This window comes from Eufriesea mexicana, unplaced genomic scaffold (assembly GCF_001483705.2).
Source record: "Eufriesea mexicana isolate 0111107269 unplaced genomic scaffold, ASM148370v2 scaffold1337, whole genome shotgun sequence".
Taxonomy (NCBI): Eukaryota; Metazoa; Arthropoda; class Insecta; order Hymenoptera; family Apidae; genus Eufriesea; species Eufriesea mexicana.
Genome location: NW_016909440.1, coordinates 101,137 through 117,992, shown reverse-complemented (window position 1 = coordinate 117,992; position 16,856 = coordinate 101,137).

Below are 16,856 nucleotides of genomic sequence, written 5' to 3'. Positions count from 1 at the left end.
CGGAAGAAGTTATTCCAACCGCTAACCTGCTATATTTGTTGATGTACCGACTACCGTACGGCGAATTGTAAATACCTCCAGCCATAACCGTACTATTCACTGATTACTAAAGACTTGCTTTGGAATATACAACACTAGTGAAGAAATTTATCCAACGGCTACAGTAGAGTGATTATGGCTGTACTCAGTATCCTTTCACCTATTGTTAATGTCTCGATCGATAATGGGCCAGTCCTTTGTGATTCTAGAATTGCAATATAATATAAAACATCAATGAACACATTAATCAAGTGGCTTCAGTGCCCTGTTGGTTGACGTACTGGGAACCGTACCATTAATTGTAAATAACTCCAGACATAACAGTACAATGCATTGGCTACCATAGACTAGCTTTGGTATTTCAGTTATCCATGAGCAGGTAATTCCAACGGCTACAGTGCTGTATTGGTGGAAGTACCAACTACCGTACTGAGGTTCCTAAGCACCTCTAGATGTAACCGTACTTTACATTGACGACTCTAGACGTTCTTTGTTATATCTGTCATCAGTGAACGGATTAATGCAACTGCTGAAGTGCTCTATTGGTGGGTGTACCAACTATCGTTCTGGGAATTATAAATACCTCCAGTCGTAACTGATGTATTCATTGATTAGTCCAGAATTACTGTGGAATTTATATCATCAGTGAACAGATTAATCCAGCAGCTGCGGTATCATGATTGCAATTATACTGAGTACCCTTACGCCAATTCCTAATATGTCGAGATATGACGGATCTATCTATTGCAATATAATTTCGTTACCACTCAAGAGACTTCTTTATGGACAACAATGCTTTAGTGGCGGTTGTACCAACTACCGTACTTGGAGTTGTGAATTTCACGATCCTTAACCATACTATGCATTGATTACTACAGACTTGCTTTGAAATTTCCATCAACAGCGAACAAATTAATCCAAAGGCTAGTGTACTGACATGTATTCTCTACAGCAGAAATATTTCGTCAATTGTTAATATCTAGAGCCATGTTGGGTCAGTTCTTGGTCATTCCGGACCTGCAATAGAACATGTATCATCACTGAACAGACTAATTCAAAGCCTACTTTACTGTGATGATTTCTGTTCTCGTTCCTGCTATGCCAATTTTTAATGTCGGGAGAGATAATGGATATATATGTTGTCATCATTGATTTGCTATAGTATCTAAACCCTGAATGAACAGATTAAGCCAACGGAAACAGAGCTCTTATGTTTTTTGTACTGTGTACCGTAAAGTCAATTGTAAATATCTCTAGCAATGACCGAAACATGTTAGTTCCAGAATTGCATTTGGTATTTATATCATCAGTAGAAAAATTAACACAACGCCTACGTTATTGTGATGGTGGCTGTACTCAGTCCTACTATGTCGTTTTTCAACATCTCGAGAGACAATTTACCTGTCTTTTTTCCTTCTAGAATTGCTGTAGGTTACAAATCATCAGTGGAATGATTAATGGAGAGTCTATATTGCTCTGCATGTGTATGTACTGTGTAACGTAGTGTCGTTTGTAAATTTCTCTAGCCATAACCGTTCGATACAATAATCACTCTGGAATTGCAGGCGAATTTAATTCAAGGGTGAATAAATTAATCCAACGGCTGCTGACATGTTATGATAGCTTTACGCAGTCCTTCAATGTCAAATGTTAATGCCTGGAGAGATAATGGATATATATGTTGTTATTCTAGAATAGCTACAGAATATATATCATAATTGATCATATTAAACAATCGGCTACAACGCTCTTTTGGTACATGCACATAGTACCGTACCGCCAGCTGTCAATATCTCTAGACCAAACCGCGGTATGCATTGATTATTATGGAATTCCTTTGCAATTCACGTCAACAACGAGCAAGGTAATTCATCTGCTAAAGCCTCATGCGACAGTGTGTCAGCCCTCTGTCGTCCTGGAATGGCAATTGAATACAAATCATCACTGAACAGATCTATCCAAAGGCTACAGTACTCTAATGCTCGATGAAGCAACTATCGCACAGAAAATTGTAATTACCTCTAGCCGTAACTAAATTGTACATTGATCATTCTAGAACTACTGAGGAATTTAGATCATCAGTGTACAGATTAATAAAACGGCTGCAGTACTGTGATGATCGCTGTACTCTTGTTGATAATGTCTCCAGCAATAACGGGTCCGTCGTTTGTCAATCTAGAATTGCTATAGGATATAATTGTCATTGAAGTTGATAATGCAACGGCTTCAGGGCATTGTTCAATGGACTTACCTACTACCGCAAAGGAATCGTAAATATGCCCTGCCATAAACGTACTATACACTCATTACTCTAGTCTTGCTTTGGAATTAACATCACCAATGCACAAATTGATACAACGGCTACAGTAATCTGATGATACCTGTACTCGGTACTGTTTCGTCAATTGTTGATAAATCTAGCGGCAGCGGACATGTCTCAAGTCACTTTAGAATTGCTATGGAATATAAATCATCACTGAACAGGTTAATCCAACGACTGCAGTGCCCTGTAGATGGTTATACTAGGAACCGTACTGTCAACTGGAAATATCTCTAACCATAGCAGTCCTCTACAGTGACTACCATAGATATGCTTTGGAATTTATTTCCTCATGTAGCAATTTAATCCAGCAGCAGCAGTGCTCTATTGGTGGACGTACCAACTGCCGTTCTAAGAATTGTAAATACATCTTCCGATAACTGGTGGATACGTTGACTGCTCTGGAGTTACTGAGAAGCTTAAATCATCAGCGAACAGATTATTCGAGCGGCTGCAGTACTGTGATTACGGCTGTACTCAGTCAAGATATGTCAATTGATGGTATCTTGAATTATAACGAATTTGTCTTTTGTCACACTATGATTGCTATATGATCGACATCATCATTGCACAGGTTAACTCAATTGCTACAATGCTTCGTTGGATGAGGTACAAAGTACTGTACTTTCAATTGTAGATATGGGGAGCCATAACCGTACCATACATTGATTATTCTAGAATTGCAATTAAACACAAGTCATAAGTGAACAAGTAGGTCCAACAGATAAAGTACTGTGATGACGGCTGTAGTCAGTCCTGTTTCGTCAATTGTTAGCGCCTCGAGCGGTAATGAGTCAGTTATTTGTCACTCTAGAATCGCAATTATGTTCAAATCTTGATTCAACGGCCTAATCCAGCGGCTAGTGTGTTCTATTGGTGGAAGCTCCATCCATCGTCCTGGGAGCTGTATATTTCTTTATCAATAACAGATGAATGCATTGATTATTGTAGAACAACTGTGAAACATGTATCATCAGTTAACAAGGTAATCCAACAGCTAGAGTCCTGTGATGATAGCTGTACATAGTACTGAATTGTCAGTTGTTAATATCTCGAGCTATATTGGATGTGTCTTTTCCCATTCTATAGTTGCTACAGGATCCATGTCATCACTGAGGAGATCAATACAACGGTTACTGTTATTCGTCGATAGACGTATTAAGAACCGTACTGTCAATTGTAAATATCCATAGCATAACCATACTATGCATCCACAATCCTAAACATGCTTCGCAATTTATACCATCACTGGACACATTAATAGAACGAATACAGTAATTTGTCGGTGGATGTACCGACTACTATACTAGGATTCGTAAATATCATATGACACAACTGATGTATACATAGATTATTCAAGAAATAGAGTGGAATTTAAATATTCAGTGAACTGCTTATTCCAACGGCTGCAGTAATGTGATTACGGCAGCACCTATTGCAGTGTTGTCAATTGTTAATGTCTCGATAGGTAAAGGATCTGCCTTTTGTCATTCGTGCACTGCTATAGAATGTAAATCCTGATTGAACAGATCAATCTAACTGCTACAGTCCTCGTTGACGAATCTACTAAGGGCGGTACTCTCAATTGTAAATATCTCTAACCACAACCGTACTATGAATTAATTGCACTAGATTTGCTTTGGAATCTGCATTGTCACTGAACCGATTGATCCAACGTCTACAGTGCTCTGTTGGAGTATGTACCAACTATCGTACCGCAATTGTAAGCACCTCTGTACATAACTGATGTATTCATTGATTATTCTAGAGCTACTGTGTAATTCAAAACATCGCCGAACCGTATGGATTAACAGCTACAGTGCTCTCCTGGTGGACGCACCAACTTCCGTACTGGGAATTTGAATTCCTTTATTTATAACTGATGCATTCGTTGATTATTCTAGAAATACTGCGGAAGATAAAGCATCACTGAACAAATTAGTCCAACACGTTCAATAATATGAAAATTGTTAATATCTGGAGCTGTACGGATCCGTCTTTTCTTATTCTGGAGCTGCTGCAGGATGCAAATCAGCATTGAATATGTTAATCCAGCGGCTATACTGCGAAGCTTATGGATGCACTGAGTACCGTACTGCCAGCTGTAAATGCCTCTAGCCATAACCATAGCATATATTGATTATTCTAGAATTGCTGCTAAGTTTAACTTATCAGTGACGATATTTTTCCAACGGCTCAAGTACTCTGAAGATGGCTATGCTCAGTACTGTTTCGTCACTTGTTAATGTGCCCAGCTACAGCGGATCAGTATTTTGTCATCCTAGGATGGCCAGCGATACCAAATATCGTTATGTGATTAATACAACGGCTGTAGCAATGTTTCCATGTCTGTATTCTGTACTCTTATGTGAATCGTCAATACCTCGAGCAGCAACGTATCCGTCTTTTATCATTCCAGAATTGCTATCGAAGTTAAGTCATCATTGAGCACATAGATCGTACTACAGCAGTGCTGTGCTAATGGATGAACTAAGAACCGTAATGCCAATTGTAACTACCTATACCCACAACCGTACTGCAAATTGACTATCCTAGACTTCCTTTTTCTTTAAACCATTACCGAACTTTTAATCAACGGCAAGAGTGCTCTGTAGAGAGATCTACTGCGATGCGCAGTGACAATTGTAGATACCACTAGCTACAACCGTGCTATGCATTGTTCTATCTAGAATTGTTGCTAAAAATACATTATGAGTGAACAAATATGTTCAACGGATAAACTTCTAAGCTGACAGCCGTACTCAGTACTGATTCGTCAATTGTTATTGGCTCGGGCGATAATGAGTCTGGCCTTTGCCATTCCAGATTTTCAGTGTAATTTATATCATCCCTCAACAGATTGACCCAACGACTACAGGGCACTATTGCTGGATGCACCAGCTTCCGTGCCGGGAATTAGTGATATCTTTGTCCATGTCTGTGGCATGCACTGATCATTCTAGGAATGCTGTGGTATTTAAGTCGTCAATGAACAGATAAATCCAGCGGATCTATCTCCTTGACGATGGCCGTACGAAGTAACGCTGCGTCAATAGCTTATCCTCCGAGCTCTAAACGATATGTCCTTTGTGATTCTAGAAGTTCCATAAAATATACATCACTATTGAAGAGGTTAATCCAACAGCTACACAGCGCTATTGACGGATGTACTAAGCACCGTGATGTCAGTTGTAAGTATCTGTAGCAATAACCGCACTACCCGATGATCATTCTAGAGTTGCTGGTAAATTTATATTACCAGAGGAGAAACTAATACAACGACTAATGTGCTGTAATAATGGCTGCACTCAGTATTGTTTCGTCAATCGTTTTTGCCTCCAGCGGTAATGGTTATGCCCTTTGTCGTCCTAGAATTGCTGTAGCATCTATGCTATTGTTCAACACCACAATCAAACGACTATAGCGCTCTGTTGATGGATGAACTATGTACTGCACTCTCAATTTTAAATGTCTCTTCATATAACCGTACTATGCAATGATTATTCTAGAACTGTCTCTAAGCTTACAACATCAGTGAACAAATGCGTACAACGGCTATTGTGCTGTGATGGTGGCCGCTCTAAGTACTATTTCGTCAATTGTTAATGTCACAATCAATGGGTCGTCATTCCTCTGTCATTCTAGACTTGCAATAGAATTTATATCGTCACTGATGGGAATAATGCAACGCTTGCAGTGCTGTCCCGGTGAATGTAAAGACTACCGTACTGGGAAATGTAAATACATCTAGGTATAACTCGTGTTTACATTGCTTATTCCACAACTACTGCCGAATTTAAATCATCAGTGAACATATTCATCCAACAGCTACGACGATGTGTTGTTGTACGTACTGTGTACCGTACTCCCAATTGTAAATACCTCCAACCGTATGCGTACGATACATTGACTCTTCTAGAGTTACTGTAGAAATTACATCATCAGAAAACAAACTATTCCAACGCCTACGTCATTGTGATGGTGGCTGTGTTCTGTCCTGATATGTCAATAGCTGATGCCTGGTGTTGTAATGGATGTGAGGAATGGTTTTCTAGAATTGCTGCATAATCTAAGTCATCATTGGACAGGTCAGTCCTAGGGCTGCAATGCTCAGACAGTGGAGGCACCAAGTACCGTTATGTGAGTTGCAAATATCTCTAGCCGATATATAACCATATATATTGATCTTTTTAGAATTTGTTTGGAAATGGATTTGCATCACCGTTGAGCATTGAAGTGCAACCGCTACGGTACTGGCTGTACTCAGTACTTCGCTGTAATTGTTTATATCTAGCGGGTTAGTGGATCTGTACTCTTTCTTTCGAGAATTGCTGGAGAATATAGACCATCCGCGAACAGATTAATGCTGCTGCAACTGTGCCCTGTTCATAGATGACCTATGTAACATACTGCCAATTGTAAATGACTAGAGACATGACAGTAACATTAATAGGCTATTCTAGAATTGCTTCGGAATTGACATCATCAGTGGAGAAAATTATCCAGCGGCTACTACGCTGTGATGACGGCTGTACTCAGTACTATGTTGTCTATTGTTTGTATCTCGAGGGACAATGGATATCTCTTCTTAGATTCTAGAAGTGATGTGGAATATACATCATCACTGAACGGATTAGTACGACGGAAACGGTGCTCTGTTGGTAGACGTCGTGTCTTACAGTCAATTGTAAATTTCCCTGGACAAAGATGACCTAAACATTGAATATTCCAGTATTGATGTGGAATTTAAATCGTAAGTTAGCAAATTATTCTAACTGATACAGTACTGTTACGATGGCGGCTCTCTGCCCTGTGTTGTCAATAGTTAATACCTCGATGGTTAATGGATCTGAATTTTTTCATTCTAGATCTTCAATATGCTATAAATCATCAGTGAACCGATTAGTCCAACAGCTACAGTGCTTTCATGGTGCATGAACTACGAACCGTACTGTCAATTTTAAATATCACTAGACATAACCGTCCTATACACTGATTATACTAGATTTGCTTTGGAATATTCATAATCAGCGAGCAAAGTGTTCCAATGGCTACAGTACTGTGATAATTGATGCGCTCAGTACAGTGTTGTCTATTGTTAATATCTCGAGGGATAACTGATCTGTCGATTTTCATTCTATAATTGTTATATGGTATTAATCGTCAGTGATCTGATTAATCCATACGTAACGGTGCTCCACTGGCGGATGTGCCAAGTGCCGTAATGTGAGCTGTAAATATCTTTAGACGTAAGCGTACTATGCGTTGACCATTCCATATTCGATCTTTAAATTGCATCACCAGTGAACAATGTAATCCAACTGCTACAGTAATGAGATGGTGGCTGTTCTCAGTACTGTGGTGTCTATTGTTTATACTTCGATCGATGACGGATATGACATTTATCATTTTAGAGCTGCTGTGGTATATATATGATAAGTGAACAGATTATTCCTACGGCAACTGTGCCCTGTTCGTAAATGCACTATGTAATGTACTGCCAATTATAAACAACACTAGGCGTGACCGTACTATATAGAGGTTATCTTGAATTTATATGGAATTCACATCATCAGTGTACAAAATAGTCCAACGGCTACGATACAGTGATGATGGTTGTATTCAGTCCTGCTTTGTCAATTGCTATTGGTGATATAATGGATTTGACGTTTGTCATTGTAGAATGGCTATCAAATCTAAATCATCAAACAACAGATTAGTGCAACGGCTACAGTGCTCTGCTGCCGGATATGCTGAGTGCCGCAATGTCTGCTCTAAGTATCTCCAGGCATAATCGTATTATACACTGAATAACCTAGAATTGCTGTAGAGCTTACATTATCAGTGGACAAATAATTCCAACGCCGAGTATACTGCGACGAAGGCTGCGCTTAGCCCCGATATGACAGTTGACAATGCCTGACGATATAAAGAAACTGTAATTTGTCATTCTAGAATTTCAATATAACTTAATCATCATTCAACAGTTTCATCGAACGGTTGCAGCCCTCTGCTGGCGCGGGTACTATTTACCGTTACGTCAATTGGAAGGATCTCTAGCTATAAGCGTACAACATTCATTATTCCAGAGTGGCAGCGGAATATATATCGTCTACGAACCAATTAATGCAACGAATACTATACTGTGACGATGGCTGTACTCAGTACTGTGTTGTCAATTTCTTATGTCTCGTGGGATAATGGATCTATCTACCTTCATTCTGTAATTGATGTGGAACACAAATCACCAGTGGACGGATTGATTGAACGGCAACGCAGCTCTGTTGGTAGATGTACTGTGTACCTTACTGCCAATTGTAGACATTTCTAGACGTACCCGTACTATGCAATGATTATCCTAGACATGTGTAATTTAAGTCAAATGAGCATATTACACCTACTGCTACAGTGCTGTGATTGTGGCTGCACTCAGTACTACGCTGTCAATTACTAATACCTCGAGGGATAGTGGATCAGTGTTTTTTCATTCCAGAAATGGGGTGGGATATAAATGATCAATGAAGAGATTAATCCGACAGCTACAGTGCTTTGTTCGTACGTGTGATACGAACCGTACTGACAATTGTACATATCTCTAACCGTAGCCGTACTATACAATGTTTACTCTGCAATCGCTGTGAAATTTAAGTCATCATTGATCAAATTACTCAAATTGCTACATTACTGTGATGACGGCTGCACTCTGTTCTGTGGTGTCAGTAGTTAATCTCACGAGGAATAATGGATTCGTCCGTTCACATTCTACAACTACTATAAAACCTATATCATCGTTGAACTGATTAACGCGAAGGCTACAGTGCTCTGTTGGTGTATGCACTATGTACCATATACTCAATTCCAAATATCTGCACACATAAACGAGCTACGCACTTATTATTCAAAAATTGCTGTAGGATACATGTCCTCGGTGTACGAATTAATCCAACTACTTCGTTACTGAGATGATGGCTGTACTCATACCTGCTTTGTCAGTTCTTAACACCTAACGAAACGATTGATATGTAATTAGTCATTATAGGGCTGCTACATATTATATTTCATCAGTGAACAAATACAGCAGCAGCAGGAGCATGTTTGTGGTTGTAATAAGTCCCGCACTGGAAACTGCAAATACCTCTAGTCGTGCCCGTTATGCACATTGATTGTTCTAGAACTGCTGTGGTATTCAAGCGATCAGTGCAAAAACTGTTACAGCTGTTACGCAACTGTCGTGATGGCTGTAGGTATTACGCTATTGTCAACTGATAACTTCTCGATATGCAATCCATCTCTCATTTGCCTTTCTCAAATATCTATAGAAGTAACGCCATCACGGAGCACATTATTCCAAGGGCAACAGTGCCATTTTGGTGGATATTCCAAGTACCGTGCTGCCTACGATGAATATCTCTGGCCATAACTGCTCCATACATTGATTATTGTAGAACGTGTGTGGAACTAACATGATCATTGGCCAGGTAATTGCAACGGCTGCAGTAATGCGATGATGACAGTACTGAGTCCTATTTTGACAATTGTGAATTTCTCCAGCGATAATTACATTATCCATTGGTTATTCTGCAATTGCTGAACAACTTAGACGATCAACGAATATACTATTTCAAAGGCTATATTATTGTGTAGATGGCTACACTCAGTAATGTATTGCCATTTGTTAATGTCACTGAAGATATATGATTCATCAGTTGATCGTTCTGGAATTGCTATAGATACGAAGACATTAGCGAACGGATTAATCGAACGACGACAATGCTCTGTAGGTGGATGTACTGAGCACGATGCTGCCATTTCCAATATCTTGGGACACAACTATTCTATGAATAGCTGAATTTTATTCGTCACTGAACAAATAAGCCCAACGTCTACAGTAATGTGATGATGGCTAGACTCAGTACTGTTTCGTCAACGTCTAAAGTCTCGAGCGTTAATGAGTCTGCCTTTTGTCATTCGAGAATTGATGCAGAATTTATAGCACTGTACCGATAAGTCGAATGGCACCTCAGCTCTGATGGTGGATGGGCCAACTTCCGCACTGCAAATTTTAAATATCTATAGCCGTATTGGACATATACATTGATTATTTTAGCACTGGCGTGTGGTTTCATCCCACAGTGAGGAGATGAATACAACGGCTGAAGTGCTCCGTTGGTGAATGTAACAAGCATCGTACTGACAATTGTAATTATGTCTAGCTATGACTGGTGTACACATTGTTTTCGTCCTAGAGCTGCTGGGGAAAATAGGTAGTCGCTGTAAATGTCATTCAAATGGCTGCAGGAGTGTAATTATACTCTGTACTCTTTTGACTAATGTCAGTGCTTCCAGCGACAATTTATATATCCACTGTACGTTCCAGAACTGCTATACACATTAATTCATGACTGAACAGATAAAGCAGTTGGACACATGGCTCTGTTGGTGCATTTACTAACCAACGTACAGCCAACTGTAAACATCTCTAGGCATACCTGATCTACACAATGACACCACGAGGACTGCTGTGGACTTTAAACAATGTGGGGGACAAGTTAATAAAATGGCTGCGGTAGTTTAGTGATGGCTGTGCTCGGTGCTCTTTTGACAGGTGTCAATGCCTCCTGCGAAAATTCTACATCCATTGATCATTGTACAATTGCTGAAGATATTAGACGATCAGCGAATTGATTATTTCAAAGGCTATAATACTGTCTAGATGGCAACACTCAGTATCGTATCGTCGTTTATCAGTATAACTATAGACGCCTGATATATCCATTGATTGCTCTAAAATTGCTAAGTCAGTTCAAAGTATCCGTGGTCATAAGAGTCCTATACATTGATTATTGCAGATTTTCTCTGATATTGAAGTCATCAGTGAACAAATTGTTACAACGGAAACGGTACTGTGATGATGCCTGTGCTTGGCCCTGTATCATCAATTGTGAACGTCACGAGCGACAATGGGCCAGCTATTCTTCATACTAGAATTGCAATAGGGCATGAATCAATATTGACAAGACGAATCCAACGGCTACAGTGCTCCATTTGCCATAACTGATGTATGCACTGATTGTTATAAAACTACTGTGGAATTTAAGCCATCTGTGAGAAAATTAATCAGAGGGATACATTACTGTGACGATGGCTGCACTCTGTAATGTTATGTCAATTGCTAACATCTCGAGCTATAACGGATATGTCTTTTGTCATTCTGGATTAGCTACAGTACCCATATCATCACTGAACAGGCTAACCCAACGCCTTCATTACTCTGCATATGAATGTACCATCTACCGTATTGTGAACTGTTTATATCTGTAGACACACCTTGTATGTACATATTACATTTTAGAAACGCTGTGAAATTTAATCATCACTGTAGGTATCAGCCCACTGGGTACAGTGCTCTCTTGGTGGATGTACCAACTACCGCACTGTGAATTATAAATATCTTTATGTATAACTGATGTGTACATTGATTATTCTAGAACTATGGTGGAATATAAGACATCAGTGAACAAACTAATTCAACGGCTACAGCACTGTGGCGATGGCTGTACATAGTACTGAGTGGTCACTTGTTTATATCTCGAGCTATAACGGATCAAACTTTTCTCCATCTAGAGTTGCTACAGGATACATGTTATCAATGGACATGTGAATATAACGGCTGCAGTGCACTGCTGATTGATGTACTAAGTACCGTACTCTCAGTCGCAAATGTCTGTAGCCATAACCGTACTACATATAGAATATTCTAGAATTGCAGCCAAATTAGTTTATCAGTGAAGAAATTAGTCTAACGGCTTAAGTACAGTAATGATTGCTGTACTCGGTACGGTTTCGTCAATTGTTATTATCCCGAGCGGCAGCTGATCAGACTTTTGTGATTCAAGAACTGCTGTATATTACAAATCATCAATGAACAGGTTCATCCAACGGATGCTGTACTCTGTTGGTGGATGTACCAGCTACCATAGTGTGAATAGCTAATCTGTCTATCCATAACCGGAGTATACATTGATTACTCCAGAATTGGTTTGGAACAGACATTATCAGTAGAAAATTTATTCAACCGTTCCAATAATGTGATTACGGCTGTACTCAGTACTCTGTTTTCAATTACTATCATCCCGTGTGGCTGTGGATCTTCATTTTGCCATTCTAGTATTGTTATAGAGTTTAAATAGTCGCTGAACCTGTTAATCCAACGTCTACAGTGTTATATTTGTGAATGAATAGGTACCGGATTGTAAAATGGAAATATATCATGCCATAACCTTGTAGTATCCATTTTCTATTCCGGAAATGCTTTCGAATCTACATAACCAGTGGAAAAAGATGTCCAACGGAAACAGCTGTGTGATAATGGCTGCGCTCATTACTGTTTTGTCAATGGATAATGCCTGGAGGGATAATGCATCTGTAACTAGTCATTCTAGAATCGTTATAGAACCCATACAATCATTGAGCTGGTTACACCACTGGCAACAGTTCTCTGTCGGTAGATGTACGTAATACCGTAATGCCAAATGTGAATATCTCTGGACCTTAGTATGCGTTGATTATAGGAGAATTGGTTTGGAATTGACACTATCAGTGAACAACGTTATTCAACAGTTACAATACTGTAAAGGTGGCTGCACTCGGCACTGTGCTGTTAATTGTACATACCTGGAGTTTCTGTGGATATGAATTTTCGCGCCCTAGTAATGTTATAGAACACAAACCATCATTGAGCAGGTTAATACAACGGCTACTATGCTATATTTGTGGATGTAATATGTATCGTATTGGCAACTCGAAATCTCTCAAGCAATAACCGTACTGTGCATTGACTGTTTCAGAATTTCTTTGGTATTTACACAATCAGTGAACAAAGTTATTCAACCGTTTCAATAATGTGGCCATGGCTGTACTCAGTACTGTGCTGCAATTGATATTACCTCGAGGGATAAGTGATCTGTATTTAGTCTTTCTGGAATTCTTATGGTATCTATGGTATAATTGAACAGATTAACCAGAAGCATCTCTGCTCGGCTGGTAGATGTACGAAGTGCCGTACTGTCGAAAGCAAATATCTCTATCCATGACCGTAGTATGCATTAATTATTCTAGAATTGGTTTCTAACTGTTGTTATCAGTGAACAAGATTATTCAACCGTTATAATACTGTGATTATGACTCTACTCAGTATTGTGTTGTCAATTGTTAAAATCTCGAGTGTACGTGTATCAGTATTTTGTCGTTCTACTGTTGTTATGGAATTTAAATAACAATTCCACAGTTGAATCCAACGTCTAGAGTGCTATATTTGTAGATGCAATAGGTACTGGATAGTAAATTCGAAATATCTCAAGCCATAAACGTAATATACGTTGATTAACCCAAAATTGCTTTCGAATCTACATCATCACTGGAAAAAGTTGTCCAACGGAAGCAACAGTGTGATAACGGCTGTACTCATTACTGAGGTGTCAATTGCCAATATCTAGAGGCTTAGCGGATGTGCCTTTCGTTATTCTAGAACTCTTCTAATATTCAAATCACCTTTGAACAGTTTAATCCAACGTCTACGGTGCTATATTTGTAGATGCATTATATACCGTACCGGCCACTCGAAATATCTCAAGCAACAACCGTAGCATACATTGATTATTCCATATTTGATGTGGAATTAACATCGGCAGCGGTCAATGTATTCCAACGACCACATTGCTGTGACTATGGTCGTACTCTGTACTCTGTGGTCAAATGTTAATGTCTAATGGTTTATTGAATATGCATTTTGTAGTTCTAGATTTGGTATAGAACATAAATCATCACTGAAAGGGCTTATCTAACGGATGCAGTGTTATATTGGTGGATGTTGTAAGTACCGTACATTCAATTCGAGATATATCAAGATATAACAGTTCCATACACGGATCATTCCAGGTTTGATGAGGAAATTACATCATCAGTGATCAATGTATTCCAACGTCTACATTACTGTGATTATGCTCGTACTCATTACTGTGTTGTCAATTGCTAATATCCAGAGTGTCTGTGGATATGAGTTTTGTCATTCTAGAATTATTACAAAACAACAGTGGTATGTTGGTAGATGTACGAATAACCGTACTATAAATTTGAAGAATCTGTAGCCACATCCGTAATATACATTGATTGCTCCGTAACTTCTCTTGAATTTACATCATCAGTGAGCAAGGTGGTCCAACGTTTACAGTACTCTGATGATTGCTGCACTCAGCACTGTTTCGTCAATTGCCAAGTCGGGTCGGATAATGGACCTTCGTTTTTCATTCTAGAATTGCTATAAATGTAAATCCGCATTAAACACCTCATTCCGTTGGCTACGCTGCTATATTAGTGAATGTTATAAGCACAGCACTGTCAATTGGAAGTTTATCGCGGCCTTACCGTGATATACATTGATATCTCCAGAGTTTCTTTGGAAACTACACCACTGGAGGACAAAGAGGGACAGCGGCTACCGCACTGTAATGATAGCTGTACTCAGTACTGCGTTGCTTATTGGTAATATCTAGAGCGATCTTGTACATTCATTTTTCATTCAGCAATTGCTGTATAACATACATATTCAGTGACCAATACAATCTAACGGCAACAGTGCCCTGTTGGTAGATGTAATAATTACCGGAATGGGTATTGTTAATGTCACTGGCCACAACCGTGGTATACATAGTCTATTACCCAATTACTTTAGAGTATACGTCATCAGTGGTCAAAGCAGCTCAACGTATGCATTACTGTGAAGATCGCTGTACACTGTACAGTGTTGCGAATTGCTAATATATCGCGGAATAATGGATATGCCTTTAGCCATTATTGAATAGCTGTAAAGCCTAAATCATCAATGAATAGGTTAATCCAACGGCTGCAGTACTATATCAGTGGATGTTATAAGTACCATACCGTCAATTGGATGCGTTACAAGACACAAACGTAATATGTATTGATTATTCCCAAAATGCTTTCGAATTTGCGTCATCAGTGTACAAAGCATTCCAACGGCTACAGCAATGTCATGATGGCCGCAGTCAGTAAAGTGTCGTCAATTGCTAATGTCTCGAAGGATAATGGAAATTCATCTTCACTATTGAATTTCTGTAGAATATAAGCCATCAGTGAACAGATTAAACCAATTGCGAAATTCTTCTGTGGCGCGAGTACTAGGTACTGTACTTTGAATTATAAATCACACTAGATGTAATCGTACTATGCATTGTTATGTGTAGATCAACATTAGAACTTACATTAGCAGTGAACACAGCAGTCCAACGTCTATAGAAATGTTATGACGGTTGAGCTCAGATTTGTGTTGCTAGATGTTTATATCTCGGGAGATAATGGATCTGCCCTCTTTCGTTCTGCCCGTCGTTAATCCAACGGTGACCGCGCGCTGTTGGTGGACGTCTTAAGTGCCGCACTGCCAATTGCAAACACCACTAGCCATAACCGTCCTATACATACGTTATTCTACAACTGCATTGCGTTTTATGCCATCGGTGAGCAAAGCAATCCCACGTATGGAGTACACTGATGATGGCTGTACTCAGTACTGCGATGTCAATTGTTAATACCTCGAGTGATAATGGATCCGTCTTTTGACATTCTAGAATTGCTATAAAATTTGAATCATCATTGAACAGACTAATATATCGGCTGCAGTTGTCTGCTGGTGGATGTGCTAAGTACCGTGCTTTCAGATGGATATGTCTCTTGTCATACATTTACTAATTATTTGTTATTCCAGAATTCCTTTGGAATTCACATCTCCAGCGGAAAATGCATTCCAACGGCTACAGTAATATGATGATGGCTCCACTCAGAACTGTGATGTCAATTTTTAATTTCTCGAGGCATAGTGTATCTGTTATTTGCAATTCACGAGCTGCTGTAAAACATAAATCGTCACTGAACAGATTAATGCAACCGCTACCGTACTGAATCGTCGGATGCAATAAGTAACTTACCGTCAATTGTAGGTTATTCAAGACATAAACGTTCTGTACGTTGATTATTCCAGAAATTCTTTCCAATTTACGTCATCAGAGAACTAAGTATTCAAACGTCGGCAGTACTCTGGAGGTGGCTGTGGTCATTACTGTGTTTTCAATAGTTAATGTCTCAAGGTGTAGCGGAGCTGTTCTTTGTCATTCCACAATTGCTATAAAATCGAAATCATCGCTGAACAGATAAATTCTACGTCTACCGCACTATATTGGCGGATTCCATCAGAAACGTGTTCTGTCAGTTGCAAATACCTCAAGACATGAATGTACTATACATTGCCTATTCCCTCATTGCCTTGGAAACTATATCATGGGTGAAGTAAGCAGCACAACGTCTACAGTATCGTGATGATGGCTGTATTCAGGACTGTGTTGTCAATTGTTAATATCTCGAGGATAAATGAATCTGTCTTCTGCAATTCTAGAATTGGTGTGTACCCGAAATCATCGTTGAGCAG